At 42.1% G+C, this 26,785-nt stretch overlaps 1 protein-coding gene and 2 long non-coding RNA genes across 5 annotated transcripts in view; 2 read left to right on the top strand and 1 right to left on the bottom strand.

Annotated features, from left to right (window-relative positions):
• Positions 1-26,785, top strand: part of NHS (NHS actin remodeling regulator) — a 246,541-nt gene that overhangs the window by 140,568 nt on the left and 79,188 nt on the right. The gene's annotated exons all lie outside the window — the stretch shown is intronic.
• LOC111922938 (uncharacterized) lies at positions 10,530-14,757 on the bottom strand. The gene is made up of 4 exons (XR_002860824.2): positions 14,631-14,757; positions 14,457-14,555; positions 14,307-14,372; positions 10,530-12,633 (listed from the first exon to the last, which is right to left on the bottom strand). It is a non-coding gene; the product is annotated as an uncharacterized LOC111922938 (long non-coding RNA).
• LOC111922939 (uncharacterized) lies at positions 19,857-25,178 on the top strand. Its single transcript, XR_002860825.2, has 3 exons — positions 19,857-19,927; positions 22,425-22,549; positions 23,453-25,178. It is a non-coding gene; the product is annotated as an uncharacterized LOC111922939 (long non-coding RNA).

The following is a 26,785-nucleotide window of genomic DNA, read 5'->3' as shown; positions in this document are numbered from 1 at the left end:
AGGGTCAGGGAGCACAGGTCATTGTCTGTCCACTTCAGATAAAAAAGAAGTGAAATTGTTTTTTTCAAAAGGATTGCTTTATCAAAATGATGGGAGGCTCTCCTGGACAGCAGAGCCTTTTCTGGGAGGCAGGCATGCATCTGATCTGTTTTTCCACTCCTGTCAATCGACAGTGGTGCTTTGCTGCTCAGCACCATTAACTTTCTGGCAGCAGAGACAGAGATAGCTGCAGGTTTCCCTTGAAGTCTGTCCAAGCCCTCTTTGGCCAGACCCATGAGCTATGCACAGAGGGATCTCTGGGTCCCTAGGAAACAGAGTAAGCCTGAAACATTCCTCCAGAATTTATTAACTTTTTCTACAGCTTGACATTTCTTTAGTGGCTTGGCCCTCCTGGATTTCACACTGCTATCTTTACTGGCTCCTCCAAACCTTTATAGTTTTGCGGTTAACATTAATAACAGAAGATAGAAATATCTGGTTTATATTTGAAGTCTGTGAATAAATCAAGACACCATCTGTGGGTACCTAATCCCCTCCCTGGCACCAGCACATGCTGCTCTTGGGTGGCTGCTGCACCTCTCTCTGTCCTGCCCCAGGACCTTGGTACAGATGTTTGAGTGCACGCCTGACTCTGGGCCCTCAGACCGTACACACAGCTCTGGTCTTCTCATTCTCGTGAGCTGTAGAGCTTTGTCCTCTCTCATGTGGATGAGGGTGTGATAGCTCACACCCCCACAATGTTTGCAGAACAGGATTCCCACCTGCTCTGCACTGCCAGGACCTCACCTCCTTTCACACACAAACCTGGGCCACCCCTGTCTGACAGAGTGGGCAGAGGTGTGAGCTCTCTCTGTGCCATGAACTGGGAACACAGGATTCTCCCACATAAACTTCACTGCTGCTTTTTTTGGGCTTATTGCTCTTTCCTACTGTGTGACTAAGCGGGGCGTGTTTGTTCCTTGTCAGTGAGAAAGAACACCGACCACAGAAGGAGTGAGTTTATCAGGGAATGTATCTGACCAAGTCCATGGAGCCCAGATGAGAGAAAGCTCATAGAAATATCTCAGCTCCACATTTCCTATTTCCTATTACCAATTTTTATCAGCTGGTCTTTCCCTGAATAGTAAAGGAATTATAGAGGATGCTTTTTACTTTAGAAAAAAAAGCTCAGCCTTGCAATTTTTCAGCATAAGCCAGAAATTTATAATTACAGCATTAAATTCTGCCATTCCAGTCTTGTATTAACCCCGTTGGAAAAATTGTATCCAAGAAGCTCATAGGAAACTGATACTAAACTCTTAATCTCCATTCATTTCCAATAGTATCAAATCTGTTTATGTATCATATCCTCAAGAGATGCTGGTTTCTGTAGCAGATTCTCTCCCAGAACGCTGACCAAGCTTTGGAGCACTGATTTTTTTCCAGATAGGGAAATAAAATTAAGGCAAATTTTTGCAACAAACTTACTGCAAGTTTGGGTCAAATCATATATATTCCCCAATGATGTTTAGCACCTCATATTGGAATGGTCTTTTTTCTGCTTTGGTTTTTGTGAACCAGTCCTCTCCCTGAAAGGCAATGTTTTGATTTAATAGCCAAAGAATGAGTTGAAGAGGGCAAAGGGTTCCTTGATGCCAGTGAGATAAATGGAAGGCAATATGCTTCAAGGGAGGTCCTGCAGTGATTTACAGCAGACAGCAATTGTTAATAGGCCAACATTAGCTTTCTACTTCTCCAATAAATGTGTCGGGTTGGAATGCAAGTGTGCAGCTCCACTGTCAGCTTTATGGCCCAAGGAACTTATACTATTGAAAGCACAACAGCTTTCTCAGCCCACTTGTGTTGGCTGCCAAACTTTCTCCTTGATCAATCTCTTCCCTTGATGACCTTTCTGAGGCTTGTTATTTTCTGTGCTGTCTCTGTTCTGATGTCTGCGCATTGGTTGTGCTCAGGCCAGCAGGTCTGTGGCAGAGAGAAATATACAGAAGAGGACTGTACAACAGCTTTTGTGTCTGCAAACAAAGATCAGGGATTGCCAGAGCTTGGAGCTTTCTTCAGGTGGTGTGTGTGCATGCATGTGTTTTTGTTTGTCAGTGCCATTGTTTGCTTAGTTTGAGTTAGAAATAATCACAGCTGTTTATGAAAATGCCCAACAGGCAGCATAGATTATGCTGAGAGTCAGACTCCTTAATTTTCCATACTTCTTTCGGGAAGTACGTAAAATCCTTTAAAATCTGTCAGCAGTTTTTCATGGTCCAATGGCCTGTGATGCTATTTATTATTGTGTGGTACTGCTTTCAGGTAGGGCCTGTGAGCTTGTGCTGTGTCTCTAGTATCCCCCTGTACCCTGTCAGTGGCTTCAAGCAATAGCCTTGAAATGATCACTTATCCCATGTTTGGACTTTCTTTGCTACTGGATTCTCAGCTGATTAAGACTCGTATCAGTGGAGCTGGGGTATGCTGAGCTGGACCTCGAACATTAGCAGAATGTGGGAAGAAGTATAAAGGGAATTAGAACAAGATGGACACATGTCAGAGAAGGAAATTTTTTTCTGTAAGTTCACCAGTGAGCTGAGAACACAGAGTCTGAGAACAGCAGCAGTGAAAGCCAGTTAAGGCAAAATAAATGCTTAAGGAAGTTCAACCTGCAAGCAAAGGTGCTGTAAAAACATCATGTACATGACAAAGTGGTTGACTGTTCCCAGGAACATTGTCATAACTAGTTGTCTGGGCTGATTCCCACATACCAGTGAATCTTCCACCTGTCCATCCCAGCTCTGCCCAGGTGTAATCCAATCTAAGGACTTCCTTGGGATGTCTGCTTTGTGTAGAGACTGAAAATGTGAAAACGTGGATTATCTCCCACAACAAAACCCTGCTAAACCACTTGACTGCATTACCCAGCTTTCCCTTCTGAGAGCAGGTAAGGTGCAGGATGGAGCACATGTACCAGATGGCAGGTGCACTGCTGGGTGTTTTGTTCAGGTGTTCTGTTAATGGGACAGGGCTGGGAGTGGTGAGCAAGTGAGGTAGTGCAGAAAAGATATGAAAGACAGCTGGTGCTTTTGAGGATGGTCTTTCTGCACCAGTAAAAGTTCTGAATTTGGCTGTCTTTAGGGTTTTGATATTGGGGGAAGAGATGTTTTCCTGTGGGGAGGAGGAGGAGATGAATTTGACAGTTGCTTAAAGTGGAACATGCATTAATTTTTAAAATGTTTCATAATTCATTATTTTTAGTCTGTTAAAAAAAAAAACAAACAACAAAACATTGTGCCCACAGAAACACTGAAGTTGTATTGATCATAGATGGTGAATTACCAGAAAACAAAATCTAGTATGTCTTATTTCCTGAAACTCATTGTCATTGAAATTAAAGCAAGAAGAAAGGAAGCAGGGAAATATATAAAAATACTGTTCAACTTACTAATGAGGTGGGACTTTCTGATGGGAAAAATTCACAGGATATGGAGGAGGGAACACAAGCTTAATTTTCACGTTAGTAATCTATTCACTACATAAAATTTTTTAGGAGAGGTGTTTGGTGGTGATAGCAGAGATCCTTTCTTGTTGTCTCCATGTATCCCCCTGCCTTGTCACGCCCAAAGCGCTACATTCCTGCATGCTGTTTGTTGGAGCCTCTAAGGAGACCAGGTTTTCCTGCCCTGAGGAAAAAGGGAATTCCCTACCTCAAGTGCATTTGCACTCAGAAATGGCCGTGCCGAGCAGATGTGTGCCTCTGTAGGCACAATTCATTCAGAAATATTGTTCTGAATCGTAACTGTTAAAAGGTGTTTGCTCCCATGCTTGGTGCAGCTCAGCAGTGACTCAAGCAGGATTCTGTGTGCAGCAGAGACACTGCAGCTCTGGGAGATCTCTTGGAAGACAACTGATAATTGAGCAAAACCCAGAGAGAGAGGGAACCTCTCCTTTCCTCATGAGGAATTTTCTAGGCTTCAGTATATGCTTGCTGGTACTGCAATGCCCTGAGGACATGCAGTATCTAGGAGTTAATGTGGAGTTGTATGGATTAATAACTGTTCGGTTTTCTAATGTGGCAATATGAAAAAAAAAAAATCCTTAATGGGGATTATTGTCTTGGTTGTGTAAATATGTAGTTAGCTATACTTAAAATGCATTTTATCAGCCTCTTTGGAATCATTGCATTCTCTCATGTAAATATGTATTTAGGGCATTTTTAAAATGCAGGTTTTTGCCCTGATTATGTAAATATGCTTGTACACTAAAAATGGCAATTTCTTCTTTGCCCTCCAAGGCCCCCCCTTTTTTCTTCTTTAGAATATGTAAGTCAATTTCATGCTTAAGAAAGTGAGAAGTGCTAGTACAGGGTGGCTGAGAATATTTAGGGCAGGTCCTACACAGCCCTTCTCAAAGAGCCTGTCAGTCCAGCTAATAGAGCTATCTCTGCACTCCAGTCCTTGTTTTTTGCTGAGCCCGTTCATTAAGACTGTCAAAACTACCAGACTGGAAATTACTAGGCTGGCATTTTGGGCACAATCGACACATTTTCTGTACCTTGTGAACTAGAATACAAAGCTTTCTTTATAGAAATATAATGTTCTCCTAATGACAGTAGAGATAGTAACCATAAATTTCATTCCTTTTAATCAGAGACAACTTGGATTCCTTTATCTTGTCTTCACTCCTATTAATCCCTTTTTTTCCCCAATATTATCATGAGTCAGTTCATTCTGATTAAACGTATTAGTCAAATTTCAAGAACAAAAGGAGCCAGTTTTGAAACCTGGGTGGAAATAATTTCATTTTTCTTAGCTGTCTAAAAGTATGTAAGATGTCCTCTAGAGACAGTGGAGAAAGACCAGTACCTCTGAATAGTGAGCCAGCCCATCCTGAAATAGGTGAGATGAACTCTGCTGGGGAGCTGCGTGTTTCTTTTGACTATGGAAAGAACCTAGCCAAACTTTTAGGCAGGTGACATAAATCCTGTCACTTCTGCTCAGCTTTATGGTGCCTAAACTCTGTATAGGGGCATGGATGACTCCTGGCTGCCACACAGGGCGGATTCCTTTGGTGGTATACCCAAAACTCCTGGTCTCTGATGACCCAGAGTAGCTATGACATTTCATTGCAAAGTGTGACCCATGTACACCTGGGCTTGCTTCCTTCCTTCCTCCCTGCCTTCCTCCCTGTCTTCCCCCCTGCCTTCCTTCCTGCCAGCCAGGTAGAGCTTGGCTTTATTTCACCTCAGGACGCAGTGAGAACATTTCCAGGGGTTTGGGGACTACTCTGAGTCCCACTGATGACAAGCCAGCAGCTGGTTTGGGTTGGCACTGTGCTGCAGAGTGCTGTGTTTGCACCATGTTGTTTCTGCCCTGTAATTCCTACGGGATCCACGCTGGAGCAGCACAGGCAGCTCAGCTGCTCTGCCCACAGATAACTGAGTGCACTGTAGTTTGCTACACTGGTTGGAGACTTTATAAAATGTCCTGATGTGAGAGGAACTTTTGGTATAGCATATCAGCTCCATGTCAGTGCTGAGCAGGTCATCCACATGATAAAAAATGAGGCGCTCATCCCATCCATCCCATAGCCTGTTCCATGTACCTGAAGGCTTCTTCAGTTGCATTTGGCCTGGTTGCTAATGTTCCATCTCCACTTTGAACACATGGGGCTATAGAGGGAAGGGAGAAATTTATGGAAAGAAGAGAAAAAGACCTAAATCAGGAAACTAAGAAAATGTTTATTAAAAAAAAGCAACAACCAAATTCTTAGTAAAAAAAAGGAAAAAAACAAAAGAAAACCTACAATAGTGTGTTCTTTTAAACAGGCTTTGCTGTTGCTGGCATGTTTATTCACTGGGGTTTTCCATCATCATTTCCATGTGGTGCATTCTGATTGCTCACAGTTTTGTGGATTTCTATCCAAGTCTCAGATAGCAAATGTTTAATCTCGGAAACTCCCTTTCTGTTCTCTCATCTTCCCAATAGTATTGAGTATGGTACAAGTTAAATAAAATTTTGTTTGCATGGTGAAGGGAAAGGAGGAACAACTGACTGCATTTTGAGCCCTGCAAGCAGATCTTTAGCTGGTGTAAATTTTCACAGCTTCAGTGACTTTAGCAGAGCTCTTAGCAACATCCAGTGGCTGAGGAACTACCTCCTGGTTTTTGCTTTCTCTGTTGAAGGCTTGCTGGGAAGCCCAAATTAGCAGCTGGATGAGAGAGAAAGAACAAGAGTGGTGACACAAAATGTTTTTTGTCATTTTAAACAGAAGATCATTGAGGTAAATGCCTTCATCCTTGAGCATTTAATTTTTGGTCACTGTCAGCTGAATCACTGTTGACACTGAATCAAGTTATTCTGCAAAATGGGGCATCCCCATGGTCTGATGAATAGTATTTTCACCAGGAAAAAGCACAGGCAAATTTTTATTTAAAATATGAGAATGCTGGGTGATGAAGAGGCTTTCTTTTAATTTGTTGTTTCTTGTAGGTTGCAGACAGGAAATTATGCCCACAAAATCATGAGCACCATCTTTCATAAACAAATCAATGCATATCTGAAAAACCCTAGACATAAGAAAACCAATTACTTAGAAGAATCTTTCTGTTGACTTGGTGGCCCTTGGATGAGTTCAGAAGAATCTTTTCATAAGCAGAACATTCAGGATGATAACTTCCTTGCTTCAAAAGAGAAAAATTGTGGTTGCCATGGGAGTAAAGACCATTCCATTTGAATATCAGCTGCTAAGGTCCTTGGAAATGTGCCCTTCAGCCAGCACATGTGCTTGCTTTACTACACTGATGGTCTTATTTCTGGTAGCTTGAGTTCAGTTACCAGTGGGGAATTCAAGCTTATTTTTGTATTCAGGTACATTGCTTCAAAAATTTTAAATCTAACTACTAGAAAGATTTTTTTATCCTGGGAAAAGGCCTCCTTTTAAAACCACCCAAATCAGTTTTCAGTTTTGCTGATACCTAGGCTGGTTACTGAATAGTAAATACTACATTTTTCAGGATATATATTCTGTAATAACAAACTATCTGTACATGAATTTAAAATGCTACATTTAGATATCTTTTTGAGTCTCTGTGGAACAGTTCTTCAATGGATTAGGATTAGGAGAGCCATTATTCAATTTATTAATGGGAACACTGCTGTGGTAGTGGTGAGCTGGACAGGTTTAGTAGACTTACTTTAGCTTTACTCTTATAAAGCATCATTACAGTGTAGGACTCATCAAAGATTCCTGGTCTGCAATAACTGTGGGTGACCTAATTCTGTAAAAGTTACGCTAATGGAGTATTTCTCAAACAGGAAAGGGAAATGTATTAAGGAGAGAGGGGTAACAAGAGAACCCAGAAAAAGAGAAGTATGGATAAAACATGTTGAAAAAGTCCATGTGTGGCAATAGTCATTGCTCAGCTTCAAAGAGACATCTTTGAGCAACCACTGTCTCTCTTTTTTGTTGTCTTTGTGAGGAAGTTTGCTGCAATTTATGGAAATGCAGGCTACTAACAAATTGCCTTGAAGACATACTCACTGAATGGATCTATGAACATTTGCTAGGGGGGAATGAATGCTATTACTAAAGACAATCAAAGCAAATGCAAAAGAACAGAAATTCATCCTGCACCTTTGCTGAATCCTAGTGGCATCAGAGTCAGGCTGCTCATAGCAAGGGGCTCAGGTTATCAAGTAGCCCCAAGACCAACAAGCACACAATAAAGTGCTTGTAGGTGATCTGTTCCCCAGGCACAGCTCTTCTTCTGATCTAGATAATTTATTATTTGGTCATTATCTGGTTTTTAGAATATGTGAGAAACTACAGAGTATCAATGTCTTTATTTGCAGAAGTCCCTCTTACATCCAGTTCTGAGTGTCACAAAAAGTTCCTGTAACTATTGACAACACAGCTTTGACAGTCACAATAGAGCTTACTGTTTTCATTAGGTTCAGTAGAATGTTGATGGCCATTACCAGGGTGGGTAGGAAGGGGGAAAGGAATGTCAGAATTTTTTCCTGTTGCTTTTCTTGGGAGCTATGCTAAGAAGTAATAACAAGGCTGATAATTTATGTTTCTGTCCTCTGTATTGCAAAAGTTTAAAGGTTTTATAGGGGAAGGAATATCACACAGTGACTGGAGTAATTCAAAATCAAGATTCCTTTGTGGAAGGTATCCTGCCCATGCTGGGAGGGGGCTGTATGTTGGGGACTAGGTGACCTTTAAGGTCCACTCCAAACCCTTAACATTCTGTGATTCCATGATTCTACCTCTGACCCACTACTCCCCAGCTGGCAGTTACCAAAAAGGTATCTGCAAAAGGGGCGTCCAGCCAATGTCAGAGGAGGGGAGTGAGTCTTACTGAACATCTATTAAGCAGTTTGAGATTGAAGAAGAGCTATACACAGGTGGACAGTTTGTGTGCTCCTGTATATCATTAGATATCAACAAGATCTTCTCAAGGAACAGGGGACCTAGATTTCACTGTGTGGCTATTCACCAAGGCCTTTCCATTCTCTGTCTAATCCCAAAACAACTGACTTTTTAGGTCTTCTGTTGAATTCTGCTGGGTCTGAGAAACAGATTATTGGTTCTAGTCTGCCCATGCTTGTGCCACTTTGATGGCTGGAGTCATGGGGACTGACTGAAGCTACTCCTCAGAGAGCAGGAGAGAGTAAGAAATGTGAGTTTTCTGCATAAATTTGAGGAATATTGTGTAACCTCTACCATGTCTGGATGACCCCCTCTCCTGACATGGGATTGGACTTGTGTGACCTTTCAAAGTCCAACCCAAAATGTTCTGTAATTCTATGACATTCACTTGTCACTTGAGCCTGGACAGGGTTTTCTGCCATTTGAGCTGTAAACAGCTCCTGTGCAGGAAACGTTAGCCAAGTGTCAGATTAACTGCACTGATATGTCATCTAGAATATCATGTCAGATAAACACAGAGAATCCTCATTCTAGCTGTTTCCACACACAGTATTCACACTGATCTGGTTGGTAGGTGGTGATTGCCCATCTGTGTCACCTGTTGGAGAAATTGTTTTGGAATAACGCCACTGTATTAGAAGTAAAATCAAAAGATATGGCTAATGGCTGCTAACAGGCGTCTGTAAAATCTAGGAATTGAGCCAGCCATTGTAAATTTGGGAGCCAACCTAATTTGTACCAAACTGTTACAGAAATCTTGAGCTAGATTATTTAACTTTTGGATTCAAGCATTGGTTTTATGTTCAATCATTGCTCATTGATGTCAGCTGAAACTGAGGGAGAAGTTCATCACATAGTGTTTCTCATTGGGTAAAAGATAGTAGGGCTTGAGTGTACTAGAAAGAAGCAGCTTCCATGAAACCCCCAAGGATATTGTGTGCATGCAGCTGGAGGGGAGAGCATGCCAGAAGGCATTAAGCAACTGCCAGAAAATTCAAGAGCTGATAGAGACTTCAACAAGAGGAGAACTTCAAAATGTTTGATCTCATTTGGACAGATTCCAAACGGTAATGCTTACCTGAGCTGATCCTCACTATCTTCCCTCACCATTGACAGAAAGTTACTTGTAAAAGCCAGTTTCGTAGAACAGCTTGTTTGGAGAAATGTAGTTGTTTGTAGGTTAAACCCTCCCCAGACTAAGTGCAGCGGGAGTCCCTGAGCCTGCAGCCTCCAATGAGCTGGGTTGGTACCAGCCACAGGAGACACTGAGTGCAGGAGGGAAATGGATGGCAAACTGAGCGTGTCCTTCAGTGAGGTGGGAAAAAAGCACATCCCTCGAAGTCATCTTGTCTCCCACTCTAACCAGAGTGGCAAATGCATTTTGAATACTGCACAAATACAGCAGGAAAACAGTTTATTTTGGAGAAACTTCAGACAGTTGGCTCTCAGTAGGTCTTTGAACAACTGATGGAGCAAATTTTGTGTGCAGTGGGTATCTGACTGGGAATGACAAGTTTTCTCTTCCAAATTATAGGCAGGAGGGTGATGTCATGCTATAATAAGGCATGCAGACATGCTGGGTCAGAGTTTGCGGCTTCCAAAATGTAGAAAGAAAGAAAGATGCAAACACGAAGGGCAGTGTACTCCACTGGAATTTTTATTCCAGAAACAAAGACATGGTACTTTGCCAATGTCCTAAAAGCAACTGCATAGAAGTGAGACCTTTCAGATTTAAGCAGCATTATCTCAAATCCCATTTGAAATGTTTTGCTGATTGTTTCTTTTAGCATTTCCCCCCAGAAGATTAACTTGTGTTCGGGTCCTCAGAAGACGCTTTTGTGAAGCTGCTAATTGCAGAGCTGAGGAAAACGGGTCACACGGTACACTCAGCACTTCCTAATTAATACACAGCAGCACATGCTTGCGTCTAACTGGCTGCAAATCCAGCTCTGGCTGACTGAACGCTAATGACAGCACCTACTATAACAAGCCAATACTAGTAAAGAAAGTGAAATAGCCTGGTAAGACCCCAAATGGGTGATGAAAGTTCTACATCATCCAGATCTTTTAGTGTAATTGTGTAATGGCACAGACTGGCACTCAGCCTACCAGCGTCCATTTAATTAGTAAATAAAACACTCTGAAGGCCTTGGCTATATCATGACACACTTAGAAATCCATCTGAAAGTTCTTGGCTACATCAAATAAACCCAACTAAAACTTTATGGCTGACGATAAAAGTCGTCATCTGAAAGTGAAGATTCCTGTCTTCATGGGAAGATGTGCTTTATTTCTGCATTTCTTTAATTTTAATGTGTGTCTTAGATACCACTTCCACTGCTTGTCCATATATTTAAAGGACCTTTATTGTCACTAAATTGCTTTTGAGACCTTTAGAGCTTTTTCTCTTGTGACGTCCACATCTCAGTCTGTGACTTATATGGAAGGCAGCTGTGCTGCCCTATGGGTTATGCAGCTCACAAAAGGCAGCTTCTGTTGAAGGCTTTGTAAAGCTGCAGCGGGCCATCTGAAATGCTTTTTATGATCAATTCTGACAAAAAGAGTTGGCTGGAGGATATTGTTAGACCAGCACTTGTTACTGTAACTAGTTGAAACAATATTTTTTTCTGCAATGTTTAAGCCAGTGTTTTCTTTTCATCTCTAAAAAATTTATTTGACCTCTGTAAAAATTCTATTGTGAATTTAGAGGATATTTAGCCGCAAACCTCAAATATGTTTTATATCTTGTTCTCCTGAGCCATAAGCAAAACTGTTTTGTTTTCCTTCCCTCAAAAATGCTGACCCTGAATAAATAGCTCACCGTTCTCTTTATTTTTTGTCTGTGGTCTAATTAATCTGCATTTTCCCCTCAGTACCATGCCATGCCTATACTTTTCCAGGGCTGTTTCCCACCACACCCTCAGCAACATTAGTGATAGGGAAGATCAGCATAGCCATCTCTTGTGGCTTCCCCTGTCACCCTGAAAATTAAGCCTTCTGATAATGTTTTCATAGTTCTGGTTGCTTTCCCATGAGAGTCCAGTGAACATGAGTTGTTTATCACATTCCTTCTGAGAAACATTTTTTGATGGACATTTTGCAAGACCAGTGTGCTTGGGAAGGTGGTAACTTAATTATCCAATCTCTGGTCATTGTCAAGAATCTATAAATACTGGAATCAAGAAATAAAGTCACAGGTTTTTGTTCTAACACTGAAAGTAGTAGTGTGAATCGTTTCATGTCCTTTAGTGACATTCACCTCCTGAGCAGAGCAGGAGCTGAGCATGGGCTGGTGGTGGCTTCTGCCCAGCTCCAGGCAGGCAATCACCACTCTTGCCAGAGGCTGCAGTACTTGATTTTCTGATGGAGCACCATGTCTCTATGGAAATGGCATCATTTTGACTCGGGAGATGTTCCAGTCAAGGACAGATGTTTTCAGCCGTAGTGTTTCTCCTAGGATCAGCAGCATCCCTTAGTTATGGCTACGGTGAGTTACTCTGCCATCCCTGGGAGCCCTCAAACCTGTTCCATTGGGAGCTTGGTGACCTGTTCTTCTGGTCCTGTGGGCTATACATTTCAGACTTTATGGTATAGTTGGAAAAGAATGGTTGTCACAGGATCACAGAATGGTTGAGGTTAGACAGGACTTCTGGAAGTCATCTTGTCCAACCCTCCCTGCTCAAGCATGGACACCTACAGCCAGTTGCCAAGACTGTCTGGAGGCGTTTGAATATCTCCAAGAATGGAAACTCTAGGGCCTGTTTTTCCACCAAGTCATATTTAGGGGCTATGATATTATGACGTGAAGCTGAGTCAGGGGAGGTTTAGGTTAGTTATCAGGGAAAAGGTTTTCACCCTTTAGTGAAACTTGAGTGTGGATGGGCACTGGAAAAGCCTCCCCAGGGAAGTGGTCACAGCACCAAGACTGTCTGAGATCAAGAAGTATTTGACAATGCTCTCAGATACATGGTGTGATTCCTAGGGTGTCCTGTGCAGGGCCAGGAGTGTACTCAGTGGTCCTGATGGGTCCTTTCCAACTCAGCATATTCTGTGATTCTATGATTTGAAAGGCAGATTTGCCAGGAAAGGCGTGAGGGAAGGTGGAGGGAAGGGGCCACTGAGTCTTTCCACATGCCAGCAGCTTTGCACTCTGGTCCTGCAGATGGAGCAAGGGCATTGTTGTCCAGCTGTAACACTGCAGACACTTCCCAAGGAAGGCTGTAGAGAACGTTAGAAACTAGTTTGAGAGACTGTGACTACATTAGCAAGTAGCACACTGCAAAAGAAGACCAGTTGGTGCTGAGAATTGATATTATCACCATACACACTCTGACAGTTTACTATGAACTAACTCTACTTTGGTACTGGGGAGCTGCATGTTCATTCATGGTCAGAGAACACTGAATGCACTCTTGGGAGATGTCTTCCAAATTAATTTCAAGGTAGAAAACATCCAGTTCAAAATCCACTCTATGATATGACCCAAAATCTGGCAAATGAAAAAGACAGGTAGATTTGTTTCCAAACCATACCCTTAATTTAAGCCAAAACAATAATATAGAGGCACCCAGAGAGGACAGCATCTCTTTTAGATGTGTTAGGAGACAACAGACATTGCTGAAGTTCTCCCTCCTGTGGATGATCATTCTTTTGGGGTTCTTTGGTTTGTTTGGTTGTTTTGGTTTTTTTTTTACTTTATAGGAGGTTATGAGTGTCTGAAAGTGCAGAGGTCAAAATGCTGGTTGCTTGGGAGCAATGTTCTTAGGAATCTGGCTGTTGTAAATTAAAACTATGTCACCATTGTAAAGCAAGGAATTCTCAAATAGGCTGTAAAAATAGACACAAGGCATTAGTAAAACAAGTATGAATTGAGGCCATGCTGTTTGCATCCTTCAAACCCACCACTGTGGTGTATAGAACTTGAAGAATCTCACTGTCAGATAACCGCCACATGCTGTGCATTGTAAATAACTGGAGCGGAAGAAAAATGAGACAGGCACACCCTTTGTGACTTTCATTTCTTAAAAAAATATTTCTCACTCTTGGTAATAAAAACTTAGAAGTTTGAGGTTTAGATCTGCTTATTATTGCAGGGCTGCTGACTCTTAATTTTTTAAGAACATGTAAACAGTTTCTCATATATATTTATGTATATATATTTTTTCTATAATGTATATTGGATAGATAGATAGATAGATAGATAGATAGATAGATAGATAGATAGATAGATAGATAGACAACTACTACAGAAAAGATTGACCAATTTTAAAGTGGTAAATAGAAGTCAAACTGCCTCAGCTTCTCTTTGATGTCTGTGTTTGACAAAGCACTTTGAAATTTTTCCTCTTCCTAGATTAGGTCCTTCTGTGTGTTCTGTTATTTAATCTGTAGTCAAGTAAGAGTCTTCAGTTGCAACTTGTGGCTTGCCATAAGGAATTAGTAAAGAACTGAAGATAGAAACTGAAAGAAAGCAGGTTGAGATTAGAAACTAGGAAAAAATTCTATTACTTTGAGGGTGATGAGGCACTGGGAGAAGTTTTCCAGAGAACTGTGGATGCCCCATCCCTGGAAATGTTTAAGGCCAAGCTGGATGTGGATCTGAGCAACCTGGTCTATTTGAAGATGTCCTTGTCCATGCCAGGGGGCTGGAACAAGATGATCTTTAAGGTCCCTTCCAACCCAGGCCATTCTTTGATTCCATGAGCCCATGAAAACCCTCCCTCACTGCCATGGGAGCGAGGATTTCAGCTACAGTATTTAGGAGGGTTCAGAAACAACATCAAAGGTTGACACACAACTTCAAGAGTCTCCTTTATATTTTTTCTTTTTTTTCTTTTTTTTTTTTCTCTCAAGCATTTTCACACTGTTAAAAGACACAGGAATATGCTTACCTAGGCTTTGCCACTGCAGTGTTTTAAGTCATAGGAAAAGTGCAGTATCTTGATTGTTGAATCCCACTGAACAGTAAATTAACTAAAAGTTAGTTAATAAAACCCACACTTCACCATTTGTGTGGCAAGTTGCCATTTAAAAATACTCACTGGAGCTGTCTATCACTGCTGTGTTTAATCTTTCTGAATTCTGAAAATGCTGGCCCTCTTGGGATGCTAGATGGCCTGTTTGCTGATATTCTGATTCCCCTGCAAAATATGAGCATATCTAACAAAATCAGCATCTAAACCAAAACAGTCTCATGACTGAATAATAGGGCTTACACCACTGTGTCTCATTGTAGCATCATTGGAGTGACATAAATAGAAATGGAGCAGGATTCAGCCCTATGCTGCTTTCAAGTAGTTTTGCAGTTTCCTTGTCAATCAGTTGGTGCTGCAGCCTACATGTAGAGCAGTCTATTTTCTCCAGTACTTTAACAGAGCCACACTAATTATGATGAGATCCACTTGGGTGTCTATTAGCATTAATTAAGGGATTGCTACTTTCACATGAATAATCTTCAATCTTCAACAGACCCTGAGCAGAGTTTACATGAAAGGTAAAATCAAAAGAAGGATCAAGAAACATTATTTTTTCAGCCTAAAGACAGTTGGTGACCCTGTTGTTTTCCTATCTTCCATCATGCTAAGGGACTATAAAAGGTGAAATATTTTTCATTTCAGTTTTAGTGTCAGATTTGCATAATCATTTTAAAAAGCACCTAGAAACCGTAAACTAGCATTGCTGAAAAGGTACACTTGCACACAGATGTTGTTGCCAATAGTGTTTGTCTGATAAACCTGATTATTTCATCCTCGCTGGTGGCTGGCAGTGGGGAGGAAAAGGAGGATGCTGAAGAGTGACGGAAATTTTGGCACAAGGGGAATATGAAGATATGCTGAGATTATTTCTTTAGTATTTCTCCTAAGTATGTCCCCTCTCACTGGACCTCTTCTCTTGCCCTACTAAGGTTATACCTAAAGGTAAAGAGCTGTGCTCATTTATCATACCTGGCACCTGGTGATTTCATAGGGCTGTGGCATCCTGATGGTAACTTTAGCAGAATAATTCCTTGCCTTCTACTGCATTGCTGGCAAGTATCTAGGTCATTGCATCCATGGAAAAACGTTAGTGGGATTGTTCCTAGACATGGTGTAAAGCATGATTAGTGTACTCATGGAAATCTCAGTGTGTGCTTGGTACATCTGTTTATCTTGCCCAGTGGAGTCTGTAGGCTCAGACTCTGCCTTGGGGAAAGTCTCTGACAGCCTTGCCAGCTGGATACCTCACAGTTATCTTACCCTCAGCTTCAGGAAAGCAAAGCCCTCTTGCTGGGCCTGTGGTACTGTGATTTAGAGAAGGGTCTCTTTTCCATTGTGGCATCCTGAAAGACTATCCATCACATCTTGACTTTTGGCCTTTTCACTGCATAGCAAGCTGTGCACTATGTGCAGTAAAAATGTGAGTTGTTTTTTCATTGCAGCGAGGGTATCTGTGCATGCTGCACCCTAAATTGCCCTGTGCTGCTGACCAAACAGCATTTGAAGGATTGTTTATACAACTTTCTTTTGATGGTCCTCAGCAGCGCTGCCCACATCTCACAGCAGGGATGTGATGGCACATTGGGTGGTTGGCATGAGCTTTGAGACGAGACTGACTCTGAGATCCATCTTCAGCTTCTTCCACCCATGATGATGTAGACCTCTCTAATTTTGAGTACTGACAAGTGTGTTCCCCACTAGGCAGATGTTAAACAGATACCATGTAGGGGTTTTTACATATAGAGAAATATTCCTGTTGTCTGTGTTACTCCTTTCACACTGAGAAAGCCCCAAAATCCACCTCATTTTATGCAGGGCTTTTTGTTTGTTTGTTTGTTTATTGCTTTACCTTATCTCCCCTTACTCATCCTATCATTTAAGATCCTGACAGTTAATTGGATTTGTTGCCTATTTTAAAGGGTATTCTGTTATTTGACCATGTTCTACTGGCAGAAAATAGCATAATCAAATACAAAACATTTGAGTGCCTGAAAGTTTGTCCATTTTTGCTAAATATGGTCTGTGGGACTAATTAACATTGCTGTTTCAAGCTGCTCAGCAGCACAGGCAAAAATTATTTTTGCTGCTTCAAAAGCAAAGACTTCTGGCAAAAATGGGACCAAAGCTGGGTGAAGAATTGAGATGGGGACATCTGCAGATCTGCCACCTCTGTGGAGCCTGCAGGACTGAAAGAAGTGGCTCCTTTCTTTGGAAATACCTTCCCTGTTTGCCCATTGTTTTTGTGAAGTGGCAGCCGCTATGGCTGGCCAGGGCTCTACCTGGTCAATAGAAGACAGGGACTGCTTCATTTCTGCAAGCAGCGTGGTGCATTGCCCTCAGAGAGCATCCACTGGGCCTCAGTCCACAGTCAGTCTTCATATACAAAAAGAAATTACTTCTGCTTGTGAGTCTTAACTTTGTTCTATCTTGTCTGCAAGAGCAAACTTAATCAACTCTGAAGAGACTGTCTGAGAGCAGTTGTCAGCCAGAATTGATCTAACAGAAGAGCAGGAAAATAATCACTACTTTATGATCTATTGAGGCAAATTCTCTAGGTAGGTGGTCATGCCAAAGTGTAGTCTTTTGAAAAAACAGGTTCTTTTATTGATGCCCCATCTCTTGAACATATTCTGAGAATGGAGGATTAATATTCTGGGAATAATATAGATCAGAAAACAATGTTATTTTGTTATTGGTTTAGCTTCTGTGAGATTTTTTTCTCTAGCAAAAAGAAAAGAGAGGGAGGTGTGGGGGTGTATTACATGTGTTGCATGGTATGCATTCAGTGCTGTAATGATGGTTAAAAATTCTTTGGCCTTGGAAAACAGCCTGAGGGATGCAGTGTTAAACTTCTAGCTGAAATACAGATTCCATATGAATGGCATGGCTGTATCTTGACTTTTATTGATTTTCTCAGGATTATGCCAATGAGGCAAGTGAACAGATTTGGCTTTCTTACTAGATGCTCAGCAGCAAGCTATATGCAAGGTATCAGTTTTCAAAACTGATATTCAAAAAGTTTATCCTATCCTTTTTAATATGTGAGGAGTTCAAAAAGAACTAATGCCAGTACATGCTAAACCACTCAAATTCTGGGCCCCAGACAGTGGACAAGGGACTCAGACCTTTGGGCAGAATTAGAATTAACCAGTGCTTCCCAGCACTGGTACAACCAACAGATTCGAGAGTCACGACACTAAAAATGCTTTCAACTTTTAGAAGTGGAAGGTTGCTCCTAAACATAGGCTTCTAGTTTGATATCCTAGCATTTATATAGCACATTAAGACAGTGGATCTAATTTTTAAAAACTTAGATAATTTTTGGGGCTCTTAGAGGCAGGTGAAAGATGTTCTGTGCTTAGAAAAATCTGCTGTTGCCCTTATGTAGGTGCCTTGCTATGAGTGTAGGCATATGTGTTATGGTGTGTCTTGTTTATGAGCTCTTACTTGTTGGCTCAAATCAGGCCAGCAATTCACATACTCCTGTCTCTTGTTCCCAGTGCTGAAGTGTTGGCACTGACATTTTAGACTCATCTAACAAACATGACTTTGCAGAAAGCCAAAAGATGCTCTGGGCCACCAAGTGAAATCCAAATGAATTTTCATTTCCAAACACATTGTATGCCTGCAATGGTATCATAGGGTTAATGTCTTCCCAGAGTGCTTGAAAAACCCAACTAGAACGATGCTCCATGGTGGGGCTTTTTTAAAGGGCTGAATACAGAATACAGAAACACTTTGGACCTTCTTTTTTCCCCCTTTTTCTTTCTCTTCTTTAGACAGTGCAAATAAAGTGAGAGACAAAAAAATCCTTGTATGCTGTAAGCTGTAATCTAGGAATTGAGGGGGCTGATGTCAATGGCTGCTGGCAGTGTGTACAAGTGTCATTTCTGGGCTGGAGTTATTCCAGCCATTGCAGTCCCGCCGCTAGTCAATACCCATGATTGTAATATGCTAAAACATAATACAGGCTTTTATAAGTGGGTGATGGGAGAGGAGGAACAGTGAAAAATTTCACCCTCTGGCTGCTCATTCCACTGCCTGGTCCTCACTTGGTGTTTGGGCTGATTTACCCTGTGTTTTGGGTAAATCAATAGTTAGTTACCTAACTACCAAAGGAGGGTTTCCTCAATCATAAATGGCTCCCAATTGAAATTTTTAAGACTCTTTGTTCCCTTTGAAGAAATTCCAGTTTCAAATTTCAAACAAACAGTTTTCCTGAGGCTGGAAGCGTAAGTGCCACTGACAAAATCAAAATGGTTTGCAAGGGGAACAGCAAGGAAATTTATGCATTGGCCACCTTGAACAAGGAACAGGAGGCACATAATTTTTCTCAGTTGCAAGAGACAGAAAAAAAAATTATATTTCTGCAGGAAACAAGGGATGGAGAAGTGGATACCTACAGAAATAAAACTTAATTGCTTTGGGACATGCAGGTGCCAGGCTGGAGGAAGAGGACCCAGCACACATTGGCCATATTCACCCTGAGCCAGCTCAGGGTGGGTCCCCATCACACTGACCCAACATTACCTGTTTGATTAGTGCTGGAACCATGAACTTCCTTTTTATTCCACTGTGATCCGCTGTTCACTGGTGCTGGCAAATTTTTGTTTTTATTTTTAATAAATAAATAAATACATACATACTGCAGCCCAACTTTTTAAGGCTGTTCCCTCCCTGCCTGTGTGCAGAGGACTGCAGATCTGTGTGCGATATAATGAAGGCCTAGGGGAGAATATTAGCACTTCTGAAAAGAGCTCAGGGAATTCTGGTTTTTGCTCTGACAACTGAAGGCAGAGGAGAGTTTTTCCTTTCATGTTTGTTTTCAGTACATAAAGTGATTGAAAGCAGCTTCCTAAAGAGGAGGATGGGGAAGGACTGCTGAAAATTTTTAGAATTTCTAATCTGCTGCCTTAATTTTGCTGCTGCTGCACTCTCACATGGAGTCAGAGAGAGAAGCAGAAGATGGGGATGCAGTTTTTGTGGATACAGCTAGGAATGCTCTGCAAGAGGGACTATGGTGAGGAGGGAAGGGAGCTTCTGTGGCCAGACCCAGCGCCCCCAGTGTGCTGAGCCCTGTGCAGGCAGGCACCAGTTGTGGTGATACCACCCCAGGGCCACTCTGCTCCCTCCCACAGCATCCTCAGCCAGCAGTTGGCTGAGCACCACAGGGCTGGGCCCAGGGGCAGGAGAGGGGAAACACCAACAGAAAAGAATAAAAACAAGGGGGAGGACAGGCTGGCAGCTATCTTTTGAAGGAATGCTCTCATGTGGGCTGGGTGGATCCACCTGGGTATGGTTCAATTCTTCATCCTCAGAAGCAAAGCACTCAAATTCACCAACACAGATGGAGTGGGGAGAGACTTGCTGTAGCCATGAGGGCACATCAAAGCTAGATTCCCCATAATGCAGGCCACTTCTATAGTGCCTGCATGTTAGAGACTCTTCTTATTTTTTTTTAGTTACTTAAGTGGCAATACTCGAGTGTCAAGCACCCTGGGATAAAATAAACCTGACTCATCTCTAAAGAGAGGAAGGTAAGGAAGGTTTCTACAGCACTGCTGCTCAGCTGGTAATGAGAATTGGGCAATGATATCAAAAGTGAAGCTTTGTGGACTCTGTGGAGCTCCATAGAGCCTGCTCAGAAGTCTGTTCCAGTCTGTAGTATTTTTCAGGAGAAAAAAACAGTCAAATCCTTGTTTGCCCCTCAAAGTGTGCTGCCTGGACATTTTATAAAAATTGATATTTTTATGATTCACACCGTAAGGATGAGATTAACTGGAGCCTGTTCTTTGGCCATGGCCATTTGGGCCCTCCCTACCCTGCAGTGACCTGCAGCACTGGATGCTCCATAAGCATTCACCTGGAGAGAGACCACATGCCCTGATCCAGTGGCTGGCCCACCTGGAGTTTTGCTAAATCCTAATCCAAAACACCTCTCCTGGCCCAAGTAACAAAGTGTATTGAGAAGCCCCTCAAGCAACTTTCAGATTAAGTTAGGACTGAGTCCAAAGCCCCTTTACATAACTGTGGATCATGCCTTGAGTTTTTGTTTGGCCTGCATCACGCTGCCCCATCCAGCTGCAGAAAGGAGCTCAATTCCCAGGACTAGTCTGACACCTTCCTCAGGACAAAATAACTGAGACGTAGCGACCAAGAGACCTGAGAGAGCCCTGTACCTCCCTCTTGCTCTGAGCTCTGAATTTATCCACTTGTTTTGAGTGATGTTGATCAGGATGGTTACAACCTGCTATTAATAATCTGCTAGTAATATCCCTTCTGAAAGCATGGAACAGGGCTTCCCCCCACTTGCTGCCTTCTGCTTTATTGGACCCTTGCTGAGACTTCCCCCTTCACCTGCATATAATCAGTCCATGTTATCACTTCCACATACAAATGATCTGTCTTCAGCATGCACTGCATTGGAAATGTGTAACTGTGACTTTGCTTGATAAGAGAGACGACAAAAAAGTCAGGTGGAGCTGGGTAGGGTAGCCACAATAGCATCAGGTTACTTGTTGAATAACAATTCAGAAGCAAGAGCTTGGCATCCTGAAATAACTCACTGCTTTTAGCTAGTTCTTAATGAAAAAAGGAAGAACGATGGTGTGTGTTGACATATATATGGCACAGAGAGGACTAACAGCAGCCAGTTAATAATCTTTGTCTCCCTCACTGCTGGCATAGGTTTAAAACAAATGCACACAAAAACCATCCCAGGCACGTGTGCTCACAGATGTCTATGCACACAGGCATGGTTTAGCATGAAGAATCACATAAATTAGCAGGATTATAATTACTCTTTTTAATCCTTTTGCTTTGAACAAGCAAGCTTTAATCAGCAAACGGGAAGCCTGTTTGAAACCTGAAATATAATCCAAGGTCAGAAACTAAGGGTCACCACCCTTGACCGTGGACTGAACAACCAGGTGTGACCAAGAGTTGTAGTGAAAAGCAACCTCTCCCCTTCCCCCAGGCACCTGAAGGGCACCATGGCCAAGCAGGGATGTGGGGCTCAGCACCTCACAGCAGCCCAGTGTTTGTAGAGCCCCTGGGGCTGCAAAGGTAGCCGCAGATGGGGGCACGTCAGTGCCTCGCTCCTCAGGAACAAGGCAAGCAGCCATGAAGAGGAGGGGTGAAGAAAAGCAGGAAGCTTATAAAAGCAGTTCCCCTCTCCAGGGATAATTGGGGAGGGGTTAGAGTTAATTAGTTTATATGGGTAACAGAGGTTAATAGGGTTCTTGTTTTGGTTTTTCTCTTCCTTTGATGGAGTGTGTCAGTTGTTTAAAGCTTACAAGCTGCTGAGATAAAAAGCAAGTTAAGTATGTGATCCAGGTGTTGCCAAGAGTTGAGGCAGAAGTGTTAAAAAGCTTAGAACGCTGGATGGGGAAAAAAAAAAAAAGAAAGTGTGCATGACAAGAAGAAAAAAAGCCCAATCCCAACCCAAGCCTTGAAGTATTTGTGAATCAGGTGTTTAACTAGTGGACAAAAAATTGTGAGCGCAAACAGTGGAGATATTAAGAACAGCCGTCCTGCATATTGCTTTATTGACATGCACAAAAGTAGTGGTGTACAGCTTGCTGTTCCTTTTCAATAAACAGGAGGAGACTGAGAGTTCAGTGCTTGTTGCCTGAACTGCACAACCAGGCAGAGTAACCCATGCTCTGATGTCCCTAGACTCTGAAACTTACCTTGCAGCTATATGAAAAACTTTCTGACTTGTGTCAGATCTTGTGCAGGAGCCTTCCAGAAATGCTGGGCTCACAATCAAAGCTCTGGTCTTCCCCCTAGCACCATGGGGATGTGAAAACAGACCAGAATTTCCTCATGATGCTGTATTCATATTAAAGTAAGTAAAGTCAAAACAGTCATAACCAATTATTCTACCACCTCTGACTTGCTGATTCCTACATGTTCACCCAACTCCTAGCACTACTAAATTTTTGTGAACATTTCTCAGCTCTGTTCCTCCTTTCTTTTCTGCTGTATCTATTTCTATTTCTATTTACTGACCACTCTCTTCCACTGCTTCAGTCATCACCTGTTTAACCTGGAACTGTAGATATGAAGATGACCAACTTTCAAAACCACTTCTTCACAAACAAACCCATGAGGTTTCTGTTTAGGAGAAGCAGTTCACCTTTCACTCCTAATGTTAGGTCAGTTTAGAAGGGAAATGTTCATGGGTTTTGGGAGGGGAGTTTCCACACCATATGGCTTGTCTTTGCAGATGTAACCATCCTTCCTAAGAGTTTAGACCAGTTGCAAAAGCAGAAATCACCCTTAAGAAATGTGTGATTCAGTGCCCTGCAACCAGCAGCAGAATTTGCACCGCAGGTGTTGGAGGGAAAAACACCCAGTTAGCCAGGCAAACAGCTTGTGTAATGAAGCAAATTACCAGCATGAAGGTGTTTTATCCTGTGTATCATCAAGTTCTGAGGTATTCAAGGATGCCCTGTTGGAGCCTGCAGCATCAGGAGCAGAATGGCAGTCTGAGGGAGCCAAAGTTGAAGGAGATTCATGGGTATACGAAGGCACTGAGTGCTCACATCACGAAGGAAAGCTTGTTAAGGAAACAGTCCTCTTCTAAGCTGCACATACTGCTGGGTGCTACTAGCTCCAAAATATTTTGTAGACAAGCCTCTTGGCTGTTTTACAGGAATCATTCAGTTGGAAGCTAGCATAACCTGCTACTGCTTTTGCTACTGCCTGGGGAATAGTTTTAAAATATCCCCCTCAAGAAAGAGCAAATGGTACAGCTCTGTATTCAACCTTGCTAAAAGGTGAGATTTGGAACATCTGGTCCCCAATGTTTGTGGCTTGCTCCAGCTCTTTCCTAGGACATTTATTTAGTACAAGTCAGATGTAGGGAAAGAGGAGGAGAGAGGATTCCTCTCACAGTCACTGAGGACTTGAAAAGAAAGTTCTGCCATCCTGTCAAATGCATCTACCTGGTGTCATGTGCTTCACACATGCTCACCTTGCTTGCAAGGTTATTGGTAGAGAAGTGTGGTCATTTCTGCTGCAGCCTCTCTGCATCTGTCTTTTGTCCTGTGTTCCAGGAGAGGAGCAGCCTGGTGGAAGGAAAAACTCCAAGAGAAAGTAGCCATGAGTTCATAATACCCAGACCTGAAATATCTTTGGAAAATGCAAGAGGAGTGTGTTTACCAACAAAGGCAAAAAGGAAAAGGCAGAGAGGCAGTGGAGAACTTGTTGTCACCAACCAGCTCTTCATTTTTTGTGGAGAAAGCTTCAAGTGTGAAGGAGCACTAACCCAGAAGAAAGAGCAATCAAATGTGCTAAAAAGCACTGCTTTCCACTTGCAGAAAGTCCTGTTTAGTACATGTTTATGAAACTCGTCTCAGATGTTCTAAAAATAGCCTTGCAGGAGCAAGTCAGCTCCCTCCAGGAAGCCCTACACGTTCCTAGCATAGAAGCGCAGCTTAATCCTGATTTTCACAAAAAGAACAATTATTTTTAGTGCTTTTAAAAACAGACTTTAGTTGCCCGGTGCTGATTTGTCAAAACAAAACATGAAAGATGTGTCACTTCACAGGAATGTGGCACAGGTTGATGGGTTCCGAATGTCCAGAACGTCTGACAGTAATGTGGTGGTTCAGATGTGTCAGGAGGTGTTAAGATAAAGATTTCAGGCAAGGCTTGTGGGGCAACAATAAGATGAAAAAAAGGGTCTAAGGAGCATCCTGACGGCGATGAAGAGAGAGACAGAGGAAAGGGACGTCCTAGGGAGCAGTGTTGAAAGAACATAAGAACAAGTAAGAACACAACCAAAGCATAATGACTTCTTCTGGCTGCGGTGCCAGATATCCTCAACAAGAGAAATGTTGCACAGCTAGTTGGACAGTTATAAGGAATATGATTTGGTATGGTTATGTCATTACAGAAGTCCAGTTAAACTTGGTCCTAGTGAAATCAAAAGCCCATCTCTCATGGATTTAATTCACTCATCATTCTGTCATCTGGGCTTTGATAGTGCTGTGGTTTGTAGGTGGCTCTTGGAACACAAATACTTTGGAAGCATTCCTGTTTGTTGTCTATTAAAACTTAATAGATTTCCCAGATTTCCCACCTACTCTGCACATACTAAAGCTTTGCAAGGAAGTCAGGAGTGGTGGCAGCTGGCTTCTGCTAGGAGTGCTAAAGCTCAGGTCAAAGGCTAAATGCCTGACAGATCCAACACTGGGTTAGCTGAAGGACTCACCAGCAGCATGGCCAAAAAGAGCACAGCCTCAACACTTGCTGCCTCCTCTGTGGGTTTATCTCCAAATTATCTCCAATAATTTCCTTAATTCTCTGGCACTTTGACTCCTGGTGCAGGTTAGGCCTCTGGGTGACTACTGCCTTTCAAAGGTGTCAAGTATCCTACTGTATCTTGCTGAGAACATGGAGGAAGACAAAAGGAAAGCAAGAATTTCCTAAACTGACTCTGCTGATGCAGAAAATAGGCCATGTAACTACAGTTCAGGTCTTATTTAGGATGATCTGTATCATATATTTGTAGCTAGCTTTTTCCAAATACAAGTATCTCTAGGAATTCTTCAGACAACTACCTTACTAACATATACTTCCCACGCATAATTTTACTGATCTGCTCCAAAGGATGCAGCTGGAAGGTCTCAATTTGGCTGATGTGCCTTGAAAGTGATGGGATAGAGCTCATCTGTCAAACAAAACTGAGAGAGATATGAGATACTTATCTCTTACAGACAAAACACCTGGCTGTCTGGCTTTGTGAATGCTAATTTTCCAAATTAAAAAAAAAACAAACCAAAACACGAAAACCCCTCAGAAAAACCCCCATCAGTTCCCCCCAAAACTAAAATAAAAGTATTTCTATCACATTTCCATCAGCTTATATTTCAGTTATACAGAATGCAACTTAAATTCCATGGAAGAAGTGGTGAAGAATTACCTTCTTTTTCCATGGTTCTAAATATGTTTAATTAGTATTAACTTAAATATGTTTATATAATATTCACTTCTAAACTTGTAAGTTTTTTCCCTTTTTGTGAAAGCATGTGCATGTGTGTGTATGGTTTTTTTTCAAGCATTTTTAGTCACATCATTCAAACTAGGGTGAGTACATAAAATCCCTCTTAAGAATCTAAGTTGTCAAAACTAAGAGCATTTTATAAATTATCAGTAGAACCTCAAATTGTATAATGATGAAAATATTGAGATATAATTGGTCTGGTGTTGTAAACATGCCCTGCATATGACTCAACAAGTGTATTTTTTGTTTTTCTTGCCTTCTATTTTTCATGCAGTCCATTGCCTCTACTCCCCCAGGAAGAAGGATTTTGATATGAAGTCTCTGAAAAGTACAGTGCCTTATAAAAACAGGACTTTATTGTAAAAATAGGCCTGACTTACTGAAACACAACACTGTTGTAAATAATGTGGGTAAACAGAGATTCCTTTTTAGAGGGAAGTAGCTCACACAGGGAAGCACCACCCCTGCTTGCAAAACTGGGCAGAGCTCAGTTTCATACTCATGGATACTTTCAGCTGTAATGCCTGTAACTTCTTCACCATCAGTAAGATAGTTCAGTCTAGAGCACACAATTAATGAAAATACAGGATTTTGTGACAGCTGCTGTTTGTGTTTCTCTCTTTGCTTTGCATTTAATGAGCAAAGACACAGAAACCTCTGAAATGGAAGTAGCAAGTTGCAGTAGCCAGTTAAACAGGAGAGGATAACACCGCTTCCATCGGGCCACTAAGTCACAGATGTTGATGGGGCAGATGAGAACAGAGATCTATAGCCAGAGCTAACTTGTGCCCCAGGTTTACACAGCATCACGCCTAAGGCTGGACATTCAAAATCCCATTGGACTTTCCAGAAACAAAAAAGGTAATTCTTTGCCCTAAAAATGAACAGCCCCAGAAATTCTTGCAGGGTTTTCTTGGTTGCTCACTGCTCAGCTGCAGGGCTTGGTCCCTAGAGGCACTGGGTGCCTCTCCTGGGGCAGTGAGTTAATCGGCACTTGCTGTGACGTGAAGTTGGAGCCGTGTTCTTGAAACAAAGATCTTCCCTCGCATCTTCCCAGAGTAACTTATAAGCAATCACTGCCAAAGTTTTGGATGCAAGCTAAATATTAGATGTCTGTAAACTTAATTGCAAGCCGGAGGAAGGCAGGCAGGAGGAACATGCAGCAGGTCACTAACACGCGTCATTGTCAAACCACTCCAGCTTTGAAAGGGAGCATTAAGGTGTCATTTACTCTGTGCCCTGGCTTCCTATAGAGCACTGCTAATGAAAGACCTCTTTGTGTGTGCGGCCACTAACTACAGAGAGCAGTCAAAGACTTTGTGGACACAACCATAAAAAAGAGAGCCTGCAGGCCAGAGTTGATCCTACAATTAGCTCCTGT

This window comes from Cyanistes caeruleus, chromosome 3 (genome assembly GCF_971803275.1).
Source record: "Cyanistes caeruleus chromosome 3, bCyaCae1.hap1.1, whole genome shotgun sequence".
Taxonomy (NCBI): Eukaryota; Metazoa; Chordata; class Aves; order Passeriformes; family Paridae; genus Cyanistes; species Cyanistes caeruleus.
Note: the sequence above shows the minus strand (reverse complement) of the source record. Positions and strands in the feature narration are given on the sequence as shown.